Raw genomic sequence first — 16,499 nt, 5'->3', positions numbered from 1 at the left:
ATAGAACAACCCCTTTTTAAAAAAGTTTATCTCTTAAGGGAACAAATTTTTTTGAGGACCAAGTACACACTAGCAGGTCCTAGCCAAAATTAAATTCCCCAATAAATAGGTCCATTAAAACAATAAAATTCAGAGATTAATTCAAGCATGGCAAAACCAAAAAAAATTGTCCTACAGTTTGAGATCCTTTCCCAAACCCGGTACTGCAATCCAGAGATGTGTTGCCAGCAAGGGTTGTTGCACTTTTCAGCCCATCTAAATGTACCCACTTTCAGCTTAAGCCCATTCCCCCTTGGGCTGTCATTCCAGGCTCTTTCCACAGTTCCTTTCCAGCTCTTTTGGAGACCCTTTAGGTACTGGAAGGGGCTCTAAGGTCTCCCTGGAGCCTCCCCTTCTCCCAGGTTGTCTTCACAGAGGACACAAGGAGAAGTTTTGACCTGGAGATATTTTTAGCAAAGGAGGCATGTTGGCCATATCAACATTCAGAATATTTTTCTTAAGGTCCCATTGTAACCCAAGTCATTCTATGGTTCTGTGATGCTTCTCTGAATGTCAAATATGTGGAGGTCTCTGTGCATAGAGTATTGGGGGGGAAAAGTTTGCTGCATTTTTGGAAATGCAGCAACTTTAAAAATAGCAGATGCAAATGTTCTGAAGAAGTAAAAATACCACCTCCTCTCCCAAATCCAAGAAAGCAATCGGAAACCTAGAACAAAATTCAATGTCAAATTTTAAAACCACTGCATTCTTACTCTCTGTCCCACTTTACCATGTGGTAGAGTGGTAAATTAAAAAGCACTGAATTAATAACAAGGAAATCCTACCTGAAATGCAAGCATTAAACACACAAAAAGACAATGGATATTCCCAGGTATTTTCTTCATATAGGAACCTCTCCTCTGGCCACTTTGAAACCGTGTAACTCAACCTTCAAAGCAGGGCAGATGTGTTGTAGAAGTTCTGCTCGGCTAACCATGAACACTAATTGCAGGGAGAATGATCTGCGCGGGGCCTCAGGGCATGAGCTCAGCCAAGGGCACAAAAGTTCCATCGTGCTCCTGCAGACAATGGAGCAGGGTGATGCTCTGAGCGTCAGACAAGCCTCCCTGAAACGGGATACCCCATCCCGAGCCTCAGCAAAAGTCTGGAGGAGCCAATGGAATCCCCTTATCAAAGCAGCTTTGGAAAAGAAAGGATGAGTAAAGAGGAATTTCGTGTGTGTGTGTGTACGGATCCTTCTGTGCAGCTCTACGTTCCCGTGTTGCAGACTGCACAGACACAGCCAGCCCCAGTCCAGACGAGCATCCCGGTCCTGCTGATGGGAGGGATGGACCACTGAAACAGGCTGCGTGGTGGCCAGAGGGGTTTGAGCCCCACGAAGGTGTGTTGAGCTCTGAGAGCTGACCTGAAACCTCCCAGAAACGGCTTTAAAATAATAGCAAGATGGGTGATCGGGTGTGCTTTGAAAAGGAAAAGGTTTTAATTAAAGAGAAAATAACAAACGATACAAAACAAAAGCAAAAGCTGTGCACAGGTGTGGGGAAACCCCTTTACACCTGGCTAAGGCACCCCAAAAAGCCCAGAGCACCTCTGTGCTCTTTTTAATATGTTTAATGTTTTAGGAGGGTTCTTTGGCTTGCTGCCCAATGGAATCAGCTGCAGGTTTTGAGAAACATCCCAAAGATCCAACCAGTGCCCCTGTGCTGCCACTGGGCCATTTATGGTGAAAGGAACGCAGAAGTCTCTGCTGCTTTTCCCTCAAAGGTTCTGAGGTGAAACTGAAACCCCTTTCCTAAGACGGAAACACCCACTGGGTCGTGGGGCTGCACCGCAACAAACCACTCCAGCCCTTCCTCTCGGTTCAGCAAGAGCTCAGCAGTCCCTCTGTGACATCTCAGCTGATTCCTCTCTTCTTGGGAAGGTCAAATCCCCTCCGCAGGGATCAGAGCTTTGGCCACAGCAGCAGAGTCCAAACCTCTGAACGCTCCTGAAGGGATCTGAGTCACAGGTCAGGGCATCACTGCCAACAAAACATGACTGAAGCACCATCACCAGTTAAAAAAAAACCCATTGAAGCTACATCCCCACCAGCCCAAGGTTCCATCACCCCACAGAGGGCTGTGTCCCTGCTCTCAGTGCACGCTGCACTCCAGGAGCTGATGATTGGGATACTCAGCTCCAGCGACTTCAGGCAGAGAGCATTCATCCTTCCTTCTCCCAAATGGCCGGGGTGTGTTCAGCTCTGCCTTGAGACAGGGAGGGAGCTCAGTGACCTCTTCTCTAGGGGTCCATTAATTTGACAGAGGCAGGTGGAAGAGGATTTTAAAGGGCCTGAGCTGCTATTGCTGTTCCAAAGTCAGGTTCTCCTCCCAAGCCCAGTGCTCAAAACTGCAGGATCCAAAATCCCATTTGGAACACCCTAAACAGAATTTTCTAATGATCATCACTGTAACCCTACTGATAGCAACTCTGTGGTGCCTGCCAGCCAGTACTAACCACCAATACTACCAGGAGAAAAAAAAAAAAAAAAAAGGAAGTTTTTATTTTTGGATCAGGGGATGTGTAGCGAGAAGCAAAAACAATCAAAGGAACTGTGCCTGAAAATCCAGGCTGTAACTTTTCAAAAGCAGCACAAGTGTTCTCTGGACCCTGTTTCCTAACACAGATTGGGATGGGATTCCCCTTGCCCTGGCCAAACCCTGCTGCCTCTGAGAGCAAGAACAACCCAACGCTGAAAGGGTTTGGAAAGCAGTTATATTTTTTTCTTCCCATTTGGGATGTGTGCAATGAGACTCTGGAGAAGCCAAAGTCAAACTTCCAGGCACTGACTCAAAGTGGAGCAAACGGACACATAAACAAAATATCCTGCTTGTCTAAACCAATTCTTAAAATGGAGTTGGTTTTCTTTTCCTGCAAAGCTGGGGCTTGGGCAGAGAAACAGAGAGAAGCTGGGGAAGAGATTGTGTGTCCTACTTCAGGAAAATCAGGGAATCTGGATTTCTTTTGTTTGGTGGGGGTTTTTTGTTTGTTTGTTCGTTTTTTGTTTTGGTTTGGTTTGTTTTTTTGTGTAGGCCTCCCACTGATGATGTAAACAGATTGAAGGACCAAGTCTGGCTGAAATATTTTGGTTTAGCACTTTCCTTTGAGATAAACAGCAAAGAAGCAGCATCATGATGGCGCTGCCCACCTTCAAAAGAACAGAAAACCCAATTAGAGACAGAAATGTCGTGGGATGGGTCGATTCCCTTGACAACACCTCCAGCTGCCCGTGGAAATGGTAGGCATGAAGGTTAGCAAGATAATACTGTTAACTTAACCTGCTCGAGCACATCTTCACAGAACTTTGCTTTTTAATTGTTGTTAAGAAAAACTGCAGCTGAGGTTTTCCCTCCTTCCTTGCACTGCTTGGATCTGTACAACTGAGGTGCTTAAAATAAGGTTTATATGACTGCTAGCAGTGGCTGGTCAGTTAGTGTGACGTGGTACAGATAAAAGTTCCAATTAGCCCTTAACTGTTTTCTTAATAGAAAGACCTGTTAGGAACAAGAAGGATTGCTTGTTAGCAGAAGAACAGAACTTTCTCACATGGCAGATTACCAGTATTCTTTAGATTCACACATAAACAAGGCTGAAATGCAATTACATCTTCCACAAGGACCCAAATGCTTTTAACCTTTTCAAGGTAAAAAGAGTTTGTTTTTTTTTTTTTTTTTAAAAAAAAAAAAAAAAAAAAAAAAAAAAAAAAAAAAAAAGTTGAAACTGCTGTTGAATTAGGTCCAGCTAGCTTTCTTTTTTTTTTTTTTAAAGTTTTTGTTTCATTTTAATAATGGTTTAGTCTGTTTCACAGCCTGTGGCCTCTTCAAACCTGTTACTTTTAAAGATATAGCAGATGCTTCCTAAATGGAAAGGAAATTGTAATGATGCAAATCCCCATTCACATGATTTTCCAAATAGGTTTGAGCACTACAGGCTGTATAGGGCAGGTGGGGTAGTGTTACTGACAACCAGAAAAGGTAAACTTGAATACAAATAGACAAATCAAGCACATGTGTTCGTTTGGAAGTTTGTAGTCAGCTCCTCAATCTCCATCTGAGAAAATAAGCTATTATCAGCCCTGAGTGGCCTTCTCAGCATCAGAAAGCTCGAAATTAACTTAATTGCTGAACTGCACCTAAAATCGGCTGCTTTAAACATTACAATTTGCCTTTTAGTCTCATCAAAATTCCAAATATGCTAAAATTCTAATTTGCAAGCGTGCTAAATTAACACTTTGAAACCACAATATTTAACCTGTTGGCTAATCTGATGTCAAGTGAAAACATGTCAAACAATATGGAAATCATATACTGTACAAAAAGCCACAGCAATTCACCTAAAAATCTTTAGCTTGGGGGTGCCAGGAGGAATTCTGAAGTTTGGTTTCATTACAAGCCCTATCAAGGCTTCCCTCGTACTAGTAAATAATACAGATTAACCTGGATAAAGAGAAGCTGTTTTTATTTGGGAGTTTGCTATCGTTTTCTTTGCTGTAGAAACATAACTTTGCAAATCCTTGCAGTTTTACACCAGCAAGCAGATTAGCATCCGAAAGGAGATGGGCTGGATTTGGTAACCTACCAAAAACACCTCGGGGAGATGTGTGCCATTCTGAGGGGTGATTTGTAGGGTTGCTCAGTAAAATACTTCAAACACCCACTTCTCCCCCGATTTCTGCAATCCCAAGCGTAATCTGACTTCGTAACAGGGAAAGGCTTGTTTCTGGGGACACACACACAGAAAAAGGAAAAGGGCAAAGGATCTGGGGAAAGGATCTGGAGCCCCAGGAGGGGCTGAGGGAGCTGGGAAGGGGCTCAGCCTGGAGAAAAGGAGGCTCAGGGGGAACCTTGTGGCTCTGCACAGCTCCCTGACAGGAGGGGACAGCCGGGGGGATCGGGCTGTGCTCCCAGGAACAGGGACAGGAGCAGAGGGAGCGGTTGCACAGAGGAGTTTTAGATGGGATATTGAGGAAAATTTCTCCACAGAAACAGTTGTCAAGTGCTGCAAGAGGCCACAAGGGTAGAGGTGGAGTCACCGGCCTCGGAAGAGTGGAATAGATATGTGGATGTGGCACTTGGGGACAGTGGTGGCCTTGGCAGGGCTGGGAATGGTTGGACTCCGTGGTCTCAGGGGTATTTCCAACCTAAACAATTCTGAAACTCTGTGAACGCCCAAACATGCACGCTGTAGTTGTCCAGCAGTGATGAACCATCAGTGTCAGACCTTCTCACATCCAAAAGGAATTATAAAAAAATCACCAAAGTTTCCTTTACAGAGCCTGCTGTTTCTATGTAATATTTCGGCTTGAAAGGAGCAGCGCAGAAACTCAGCTCGTGGCTTTTGACAAACTCATCTCCAACCCACCAAGAGATTGTTGTAAGAGGCTGTGGGAGGTGAGGAGGAAAATATTGTCATGGCTTAGAAAGCAATTTGCACTGATGAAGTTCAGAGGAATCTCAGAGAAGTCTTCTAAGGGGACAAATTGACTACACGACAGCAGGGACAGCCAATACTGACAAATGCAAGGCATTGGGAAGATCAAAGTAGAGAATTCCAACAGGAAATTGGTCTCTGAGGGAAATATATTTTGCTTATTTCAAATTGTAATCAGTTTTCATTAAGCATCCTTAAATGGTAACCTTAGTATACACAGAATTTACCGATTCAGAAGGAAATTAATAAAGTTTCCAGTTTCACAACTTTTATTGAACTTTTAGTAGCAGGAGATATTGAAATAAAGTATCTATCCTGCTGTATCTTCTTGGCTTGTTTGAATTTCTGCTTTTTCTGCAAGTTTTTAGACTATTCCTTACCACATTATGGCATTTGAACCGTGCCAAGATAAATTGCTTTTAGAGCAAAACACAGCAGAGGACCTCTGGTTCTGAGTGCCTCTAATTAGTTCCTGATGCAGTGGTCCCATCAATGAACGGATCCTTCCTCAGAGTGGAAACCTCTCCGAAAGTTTGCAGCGGGAAGGGAGCTGCAAATCCTGGGCTGGGATGATTCATGAGCAGCAGGGCTGGAGAGGCAGCAGCCCTCGCCCCCCTAGGAGGGGATGCAAAGGGACAAAATGCCCCCATCAGGAAACGTGACACACAACTAATGGTTACAAATGTGTTTTCAGGGAGAAAGAGAGGGGAAAGGGATTTAGAAATCTTCTGTTCTACTGCGTGGGAGAGCTTTTTGGTTTTTTAAAGCAGCTTTTTTCTAAAATCATCTCTAAAGATGCCCCCCCGCCCCGTTCAAGACTACACTCAGAAATGCTGGCTAAAATAGCAGAACTCATTGCTTATGCCAAAACCAACAGCAGCCAAATAAAACACAGCAAGGATTAAATCAATTTAACACCTTCTAGGGTTTCCACCAAGTTCTCCTGGAAAAAAGCGTGGTTTTGTTTTCTTGACTTTCCCCAGTCTTTTTTAAATTCCACCATGTCTTCTTGGCACATGAATGCTGAGTGTTGGGACCGTGGCTGGGCAGGCATGAGACAACAACACAAAAACAGGGGCTGGATCCTCGGGGAGAGCAAAATTCTGTCTGGGATGTGCTGCCTTTCCTCTTACAAACCATTAATTATTTTTTTTAAACATATATATTGATTATCTGCATATTTAATAACATGCAAATGATTAATTTTATATATAATAATGAAGAAACAATTACCAGCCTTTCATGTTTGCTTCTTTGCTGAAAACACTCATGGTTTATATTAATACAAGAATAAATACGGGGTCAAGTTAGCTCCCAACACAGAAATTATGAAATATTCTTGCCCCAGGTATTTATATTGTCCATATAGGGTTAGTTGGGAGGATTTCACCCCCTGGTTTTGTGACTTTCTGAGACGTTGAGAAACCAAGAATCAAGACTTGAGCATGAATGCAGAGAGCATTGTCCTGGAGTCCCTGGAGATGGGGAAATTACAGAAGCTCAGGATCTGAAGGAGGAGCCAGCAGCATTAATTGCTGACTGAAACTGCTCTGTCCATGGGGAATCGCTCCATCCTGAATCACAGCTCATCCCTGTCCCCGTTCATGTCCTCAGTACTCAGGCCCACAAGGGGACCTGACTTGGATCCCTCCAGCTCAACACAGAGAGAACTGGGGGCACCAGTGGGTGATACACCCCAAAACCCCACAGACTGGGGCAGGAGAGAAGGTTTTCCTCCCTTCTTCCTAAAATTCAAACCTCCCCCCCCGAGGCAGAAGTCTCTGCTGGACCAGGACTGCCCCGTGCAGCCCCGAGCTGCAGGAGGTGCAGTCGCAGCGAGATGTGAAGTGACATCCCGCCGGATTTAACGCCTCCCGAGAGCCACCGGCATTCTGAGCAGCACTTGGACACAGTCCAAAGGTGATGACTGTGCATTGCAGCTCTCAGAAAGATGTCCCAAGAAGGCAGCTCCTTCCTGCCCACCACTAAGTAAAATATATCCCAGAGGGTTCTCTTGTTAGACAGCAATCTCCAAATCCATTTGCTGCTTGCAGCACATCTCATTTCCCAGCCTCTTCCCCTTCCACCGTGCTCACTGTGTCTGTTCAGCCCCAGCTGCTGCGTCTCAGTCCAAAATCAAACCTTCTGCAGACAAGATGGGCTTCATACGTGAGAAGAAGGCTCAAAAAACACCAGAGACAAGAGGCAACCAAGCCTTTTGTTCCTGCCTTAAGTAAAAACAACAAATCATATACAAGCACAGCCAGTCACACCTCCTTATGCTTCTTTCCACAAATATATTTGGATTAAACTTATTTATATATCTCATTATTTTCTTTGTTTCAAGTTCCTAGTCTGGATTTGGGGGAAAAAAAACAGGGGGAGTGGGGGATTGCTGACATTTTTAACCATCAGGAACTGGATGTTGCATAGAACTGGACTCTGAATTCCTTCAGCTGTAAATGTATCTCATAACTGAGTAAGTGTAAGAGAAGGGAGGCACGGGGTTGTGTGCATCTGTGGGCACGAGCACACGTGAACTTTCCTCTCGGCTCAGTTTTAAACCGCTGGAGGAAATCTTCGGAACGGGCAACAGCCACAAGGCAATCAGACAGACTGTCTGCAGCACAACGATTTAATTTGGTCCTGTTGCCCCTTCTGAAAAATGATGTCGACAGAAGATAAGGAGACAGGGAGTTTCAGATTGTTCTATCAGGGCCAGTTGCCGGTTAGGAAGCGTATTTGAGGCAATTCAAGGTTGCTGGGATTTTTCCCAGTTGCCCTCCAGGAGGGCTGCTCGGAGCAGAGGTGAAGGCTCAGAGGGTTCACAGAGCAGGGAGAGGGGCTGTGGGTTTGTACACACCCTGTACAACAGCCCCTCCTGTGCATATGTCCCCTCCCTTGTTTTGCCATTCCTCCTGCTTGCTGCTGAAGCTCCTTCTTCCTGAGAGCCTGTTTATTACTTGAAAATAGCAAGAGCTTTCTCATTTTTATTTTCCAAGGCAGGCAATTAAAATAATCTCAGAAAATTGTTTCCCTATTCACTTAGGCTACTGCAAGGCCAAACCCTGTCATTAACTAATGAGCTGAGATGGATTTAGTAGGGGAGGACCGAGATTGATATGGCTCTGGCTCATCCTCTCCAACACCACACAGGCATGTGTTTTCCATGGGGAATGCTGAGAGCCAGGGACAGGGCCACCTCTGCAGGGACCACAAGGGTGTTAAGGTGTATCAAGAACACCTCTCTCACTGCTAAATACAATCATTCGTTTCCAGTGACAATTTATGGTGGCCATGTTATTGTTTGGATGTTATTTACGCATTTAGGTTTTGTATTGTTTATACATTCGTGCTGGTTCATGGCGAAGGAACAGACCCGAGATAATCAGTGTGTAATTCTGTATATTACTGTACAAAGTGATGGCATTTGGAAGGGCCTGAGCCCGGCACTTAATAAAGGGGTGATCCTTGGACATTTTGCTGTTGTGAACGGCAAAATTGAGGAATGAGTTCTGAGAACCAAAGTTTCCTCAGTGATCAGCAGTCTTCCATTCACAAAAGCAAGAGGAGTTTTGTCCCCACACACAGGTTTGCTTTTGAGGACCTGGTGGCAATGGCTGAGCTCCTCCTCAGTGCAGCAAGGAACCACAACCAGATAATAACCGAGACAGAGAACAGCTCTTCAAGGAAGACTCAGCTACAAGCCATCTCCTCCCTGATTTAGGACAGCCCTGTGTCCATCTCCCTGCCCAGAGCTGCTTCAGAGCCATTTAACCCACCCACAGAGCAGAGTGTAGAAGTGACATCAGCCCCGGGTCACTACTCCTCACTCCTGGATTTAGGACAGTGAGCACTCTGCTCTCTTCGCCCCCTCATCCCTGAAGTCCTTGAGCAATTCCCCCCACTGCCAAAAGGCTGGAGGTTGTTTTATGAGCAGAGAGCAATGCCGGAATGAGGGAAGTGCAAAGGTGGCTCTCACAGGCTCATGGACAAGAGCGTGATTAGATCACCAAGTCTGCCTCTCTTCAGAAGGCAACAAGGAATTTCATACGGCTAAACTCTTCCTCGAGCCCAGGGATTTGTGTTTGACAAAGACTTGTGGCAGGAAACTGTAGCCAGATCCCACCCAGGTTTGAAGATGGCAAGAAGATGTGGATTCTCTGACTCTTAGTGCTCCACATTGTGAGACCATCACCTGAGAAACTGGCACTGACCAAACACAATCTCAAAGAGCCTGTGTTACACAGGACACCCCGTTTGGCTGGAGAACCTCATTCTGCACCTTCCTCTGCAGATGACACCGGCACATCCCACGGCTCCCAAAAAAAGGGTGCAAAATCACAGTTCCAGCCATGACCGTGGAGCAGCCCAGGGTCTGAGCCTGCAGCTCACGAGGTCAATGGGCTCTTTTGCCATTGAACTCAATCCGGGCAGAAATGACATTAAGATTTTTCCAGTTCAGATGTCAGCTATTAATTTGGATGATGGTTATTTGATTCCATGGAAAGTCAGTGGAATCAAGTTAAAAAGACAGAGATATATTCATATATCCTTAAACTGGGAGACACCGCAACTCACTGATAACCTAAATTAGATTGAGCTCGTGCTATCTCTAATTAGGATCTTTCACTATGAACAAGGAAAGAGGCCAAAGTGGATTAGCAAAGGAAACAGTACATGCATCGGCTCAAAACAATAACCAGAAATGTTGACTTCCATCTCAGGATGTCACGCACGAAAACAAAATGTTTCAAAAAGCATTTCCCTAAGAAAAAGGTGAAACTGTTCAGAATTAGAGAGACTCTCTAGAAATGTTGGTGACATTTATTAACTAATTAGCTAAATGACCTTTGCGTCATTTTTATACACAGTTTTCTTTCATAAATATTTCATGAATTACATGTAATTATTAGTAACATCAACTTTACTGAATTAATTACTGCCAATTCCTATTAATAAAATGCATCTCGTAATAAATAACGTTAGTTTATTACGGAGTATTGGTCTCGGAGGTATTCACATCTGTCAGTCGCCTTCTACTTCAGGCTAAAAGAAAGGTAATCAAATAACTGTAATTATTGTACTAAATATATCACCGTTTGTTTAAAATGTCAATGGGAATGGATAAAGGCATTTGTAACAATCTGAACCCTGTGCAGTGGTGTAAGTGCATGTGACAGAGCCGCAGTACCAGCAGGACACGGCCGCGTCTGGGGCTGACAGACAGGAACGTCAACAAATGGTTACTTCTCTGATTTACTCACGGGGGCTTTGCCTGCAGGCCATTGGCTCAGAGACACTAATAAAGTCACAGGGAATTTAATCTGATGGCTCCTAATTAGCCCCTGTGAAAGGAGAGTTGGACTCAGGCCAGTCCTGGCACACAGGACTCCGTGCACTGACCGATGCTCCCGTGACCGGGGGCTGTTGGACGCGTCCTGCAGCAGAGCAAAATCCTGGCAGCCCCACAGAGCTCCTCCTCCTCACAGACTGCCCAGCCCAGGCTGAAAAGCTCACCTGGAGCAGGGCTGGGCCCCTCTTGTTCTCCTGAGGGATGGACCCTTCTCCTGGGGCACAGACCCTTCTCCTGGGAGATGGACCTTTCTCCTGGGGGATGAACCCTTCCCCTGGGGAATGGACCCTTCTCCTGGGGCACAGACCCTTCTCCTGGAGCATGGACCCTTCTCCTGAGGGATGGACCCTTCTCCTGAGGGATGAACCCATCTCCTGGGGCAAAGACCCTTCTCCTGGAGCACAGACCCTTCTCCTGGAGGATGGACCCTTCTCCTCCAGCACAGACCCTTCTCCTGAGGGATGAATCCTTCTCTTGGAGGTGGACCCTTCTCCTGAGGGATGGACCCTTCTCCTGGGGTGGACCCTTCTCCTGGGAGATGGACCTTTCTCCTGGAGCCTGGACCCTTCTCCTGAGGAATGAACCCTTATCCTGCGGGATGGACCCCTTCTCCTGGGGGATGAACCCTTTTCCTGGGGCACAGACCCTTCCCCTGGGGGATGAACCCTTTTTCTGGGGCACAGACCCTTCCCCTGGGGGATGGACCATTCTCCTGAGGGATGAACCCGTCTCCTGGGGGATGGACCATTCTCCTGAGGGATGAACCCGTCTCCTGAGGGATGAACCCTTCTCTTGGAGGTGGACCCTTCTCCTGAGGAGTGGACCCTTCTCCTGAAGGATGGACCCTTCTCCTGGGGGTGGACCCTTCTCCTGGAGGATGAACCTTCCTCCAAACAGCTGCTCTCCACCTCACACCTGGCAGGCACAAGGAGCAGCCACCCTGTTCTGCTCAGCTCTGCCCTCACAGCAGCAGCTGGGAGTTTGAGCCTCTTTCCACACAAGAATAGGGAATAATTCTCCAGCACTCTCTGTCCAAAACTGCCTGATGTACGCATCTGAATCCCTGTGCATTCACAAGCACAGCCAGCTCAGCGTGGTGACACCTGCCAACCTTTAAGCCCTGGAATAAACCCCAAATTGCCATTATTTTGCAGGGTTTTATACTGAAGCTTCACCACATGGCATTATCTCAAGATGGTATAAAATGTACAATCTGAGCAATTGGAATAGACTGGGTTTCCTATCCTCCACTCCCACCCACTTTTACTTTTTTCCTTCATCAGAAAAATTCCTGGAGCTAAGTAACAGGAAGGCTAAGAGACGAAAACGGAAAATCCAAACACTGAGGAAGAGCAGTATTTGAAAAATGGCAAATCAGGTGTTGATAAGCTCAGACTCCTGTATCAGCCTAACTTACCTTCACTCCTCTCCTGCTCCCCAGGTGCATCTCAGGGCCTAATAATACAAGCCTAATAATTTTTCCTTATTTAAATATGGAAATGAACCAGTTGTGGAGCTGATTGTTATCTCCTGCATCACGCCTGATACCTCAGAACAACCCTGCACCCCAACAGTTGTGGCAGCTTCTTAGAAAGAAGCTGAAATTCCTTTGGCAGAGTTCAGGGCTGAATGTGGGTCAGCACAGCTGAGGCAGGCACTCTCTCCACTAGAAGCTTTTTGTTGTTCTTGTTTTAAGAGAAAATTGCATATATTAGGCAGGCTTTGAAGTTCCTACCAGACTGAGGCAGCTGGAGGACATGAGCAGAACATTATTGTTGATTTTAAAGATGAGGGACATGTTGACCTGCTCAGGGCTGCCCAGGAGCTTTGGCTTTCAACAGCTCAGAGAAACTTAATGAGAGAGGGTTTCTGTAGCTTTCTTGATAATGGGACCACAGATCTCAACCAACTTCCAACTTTTGTTGTCGCAAAAGCTTTTAACGTCCTGCCTCCCTCTAATACTGAGAAGATTTTGCCCCAGGCTGACAACCCTTAAAGCAGCAGGTTCCCCTCCTTAGCAGTATTTGATAAACTTTGAGTTGCAGGAGGCTGGAGGTAACCAGTCCTGGCCAGAGAGTTTTAAATCGTGCAACATGGAGGTACCAAAGTTGTTCTTTTTAGCTGCCAACCTCACCAGGGCATTATCTTAATGCTCAAATTTCATTCATTCCCTGCTCTTTGATGCAGTCCTCCCTTAGATTTATACACTGAGTTGCAGACAGGAAAATGAGATTTTTACCCCTGCACGGTAAGGAATTTTTTCAGGAGCTCCTTTAATTTCCTCGCACATTGTAGGATAGTACACTGCCAAATTGAGAGGCACATTTCTGAAAGTTTGAGGGAGAGAACTAGGAAGAAAATGGAGAAAATCTAGCTTAACAACTCTTTCAATTTCGAAAATTGCAATTTGACAGCAATCCTGTGGGCTGGGAAATAAACGTTCATGCCTTTGCCTCTATAGTCATTTGATTGATGTCAAATTGCTTAAGATGAAATAAAGAGTGAGATGCAGTCATATTTTTCCAGCTTCTTTCTATAGAATTGGGGTCACAGTATTTGGGATCAAAAAGTTATTTATGACATTTATTTTCTACCGCTGATTGCACTTTAGCCTCTCAAAATCTTGGTTTTATCATGAAGATGTGCCTTTATATTTAGAACTTTGCAGCACTGCGGTTCTCCGACAGGAAAAGTGCAGTGCTGATAAAAGACCCCACCAGTTTCAGGACTTAGTCTTTTGATCATGACAGATTCAGATGCTGACCCTACCAAACCCTTAAATTAATATATTTTAAAGCATGTGTGATCAACTTCAAAGGGTGTAAATGCAATATATTCACATAGGATCATATTAACAAAGCTTCTTCCATGGCCTTCTTTTCCAAATGTGCCATTGCCAAGATGAGCAGGGTAAAATTTCCCAGCTGGCTGCAAAAATGTCTCTTGCAAAGAGAGGAAGATCTTGATAACAAACATCACCGTCCTTGCTCCCATTCCCTCTCCCGCCACCCCTGCTGGACAACGAGGCTTTCCCCCCGCCACAGGAGTTTGATTTTAGTTTGATTTTCAAACACAGGATATAGGGGAGCCTGGTGCCTTCCTAATTTCAACCACAAACCTGGCTTTTAGGGAGCTGAAGGTAGGGGAGAAAAATCTATCCCTGAATTTCCTGTAAGAATTAGACCTTTAAATGGCTTTAAAAATGGCAATTCATCTCCCAATGCAGAGATCACTCTTACACAATTTGACTCCTAGGTGGTATTCTATTCATAATTTTTACATTTTTAAAATTATTTTAAAACACACACGCACACACACACCCCCAAAAAAAGCAGAAAAAAATCACCTCATCAGAATAATAGGAAGAAAACAACGCTGACAAAATATAGGGAACTAAGAGTAATTAAAATAACTGTTGATTCCATGTTTAGTGGAGTTAAGTGCTGCATGATTGTTGTTAACTTCATGTATCCTGCAGCTTTTCATTCATTCCAATGACCTAAATGTTGTACTGTGCAAGAAATCTATGAACATTCATCTAGAACTGAAAACAAAAAGTCCCCCAGCATTTAATATTACAACATCCATAAAAATAAATTTAATTAGTCACCAAGAAAGTGGAGGAAGTGTTAGTAAAACTTTTTATGAAGATAATTACCTGATAGAAAAAGCACCTAACAAGACCATTCTGTACTGGATATTATCCAGGCAAAAAAAAATAAACCTATGTTGCTGCTTCAGTACCATCTAATACTAGGAATTGGCAGAAAAACATCTATTCTATGAATAATAGCTCAACAGTCCCAAAGGACATCAATACATGAATAAGGGGAAAAAAAAAAAAAATCTCAAGCCTTTCCAAAATGGTGCTAATGCTCCACTGAAACTTAATTTTATAATTTACTGGCAGTCAAGATGGCAGGAAATAAAATAATTTGCTATATATTCTGCACAACAAACCCCCTGCTTTTCCTGGGAAGGGTAATTATCCCTAAAAAAAAAAAGAAAGAAAAAAAAGGAAAAAAAAAAAAAAAGAAAGGGAAAAAAAAAAAAAAGAAAAAAAAAAATACGACATCTCATATTAAGCTAAAGTCTCATCAAGAAGAGAAAGAGTGCCTCATTACATGTAATTACCAGGGAATTAGAAACATCATTTAACTAAATGAGCGAATAATGCTCAGGATATTGAAGAAACTTGCCTGCACTTCTGCAGAGCACTCTAAGTCCCATTACAAAAATTGCACCTCTTTAATGGAATAATTTTAGGCCTTGTCTGCCTTGCTTTAAAAATAAAGAGCCTCAGAGAGGCAGAAAGAGGCTGAAACTACCATAAACAACTGTTGAAAAGAGCTGCAGAGTAGGAGCAGTCTCTACTGGATACCATGATTTAAAATGACTCATAATCTAACATAATCATGAAAATTAAACCTAAGGACTTGGGTGGGAGGATGGGAGAGAGGGAGGGAAACTAATTACCCTTTTTAATTGTACTTACTCTAGACTACAATGTATTTATAATTATACACTATAGATAACGGGTGAAATCTTACAGAGAGGCTGCTGCATTAGAAGCTAAAAAAAAGAAAAATAAAAATAACCATACCTGCTGGTAGATACTTGCTGTCCTGCAATGCAATTTTTTCCTAATAGTAAAGAGTTCCTGGGGGAATTAATAATGGCCACATGCAAATGATATAAACCACATCCTCTGTTTTAGGAGTTTAAAATCATAAATAACTATTTCTCTGCCTGCAAAGGTGATTCTGATGCTGTAGTTACAAATAAAATCTGGAAAACCTTATTTACCACCATTTTGATGCAGAGGCTGATGCTGTGCCAGTAGAAACAAGGTTTTCCTCACTGAGCTCAGCCAGAGGAATGGTCTCTCGGCCTTAGAGCAAGGCAGTAAATAGAAATTAAATTCAACTCCCTTGAGTTGAAAAGGTTTGAGTCAGGTTTGGAATCCTGGTTCCACAACTCCCCATGAAGAACTAAAAAAAAATCCCACCAAAATGTCTTCAAGTTGATGCACAGGAAAAGCATCACTTCTTTTTCTGGCTTTTTTTTTTTTTTTTTTTTTTTTTTTTAAATAAAACATCCTTGGAGAAATGCAAAATGCAGAGAAGTAAAATAAGAAACAAGGGGATACATAAAATAGATCATCTGAAACATGTGTGCTTCCTCTATTAACATTTCCATCCTTCATTTCCTCCTCTCCACACAAACAAAATCCCTCACTATAGAGATTCCAGGCAAACAAGGGGATTTTTTCTTTACAGCAACCAATTCCACAGCAGAACAAGCTGTTAGCAAAACAAATACTGGAATAAGAGGAAGGAAAGGGCACTAGAGCCCCAAAGAGTTGAATCTGGACATCTCCACTGGGTAAAGCAGGATCACAGAAAATTGATGATTTTTGCTCCTTTTGAGATCATAAACACCTCAGACTGTTCACAGAGGCTTGGTTTGCAGTCAGAACTGCAAATAAAAACCTGTTTGTTTGGGGTTTGGGGGATTTTTTGGGGGAGGTTTTGTGTGTGTGTGTTTTTTGGTTTTGTGTTTTAGCTTGGGATTTTGACGGTGATTTAGAAGATAGCCCAGAAAATGGCTGGTAAAAAGGTGATGGTTCCATTCAACCTCTCAAGTCTGTGCCACTCAGAAGTTATACTTGAAT

This window comes from Hirundo rustica, chromosome 8 (genome assembly GCF_015227805.2).
Source record: "Hirundo rustica isolate bHirRus1 chromosome 8, bHirRus1.pri.v3, whole genome shotgun sequence".
NCBI lineage: Eukaryota > Metazoa > Chordata > Aves > Passeriformes > Hirundinidae > Hirundo > Hirundo rustica.
Note: the sequence above shows the minus strand (reverse complement) of the source record.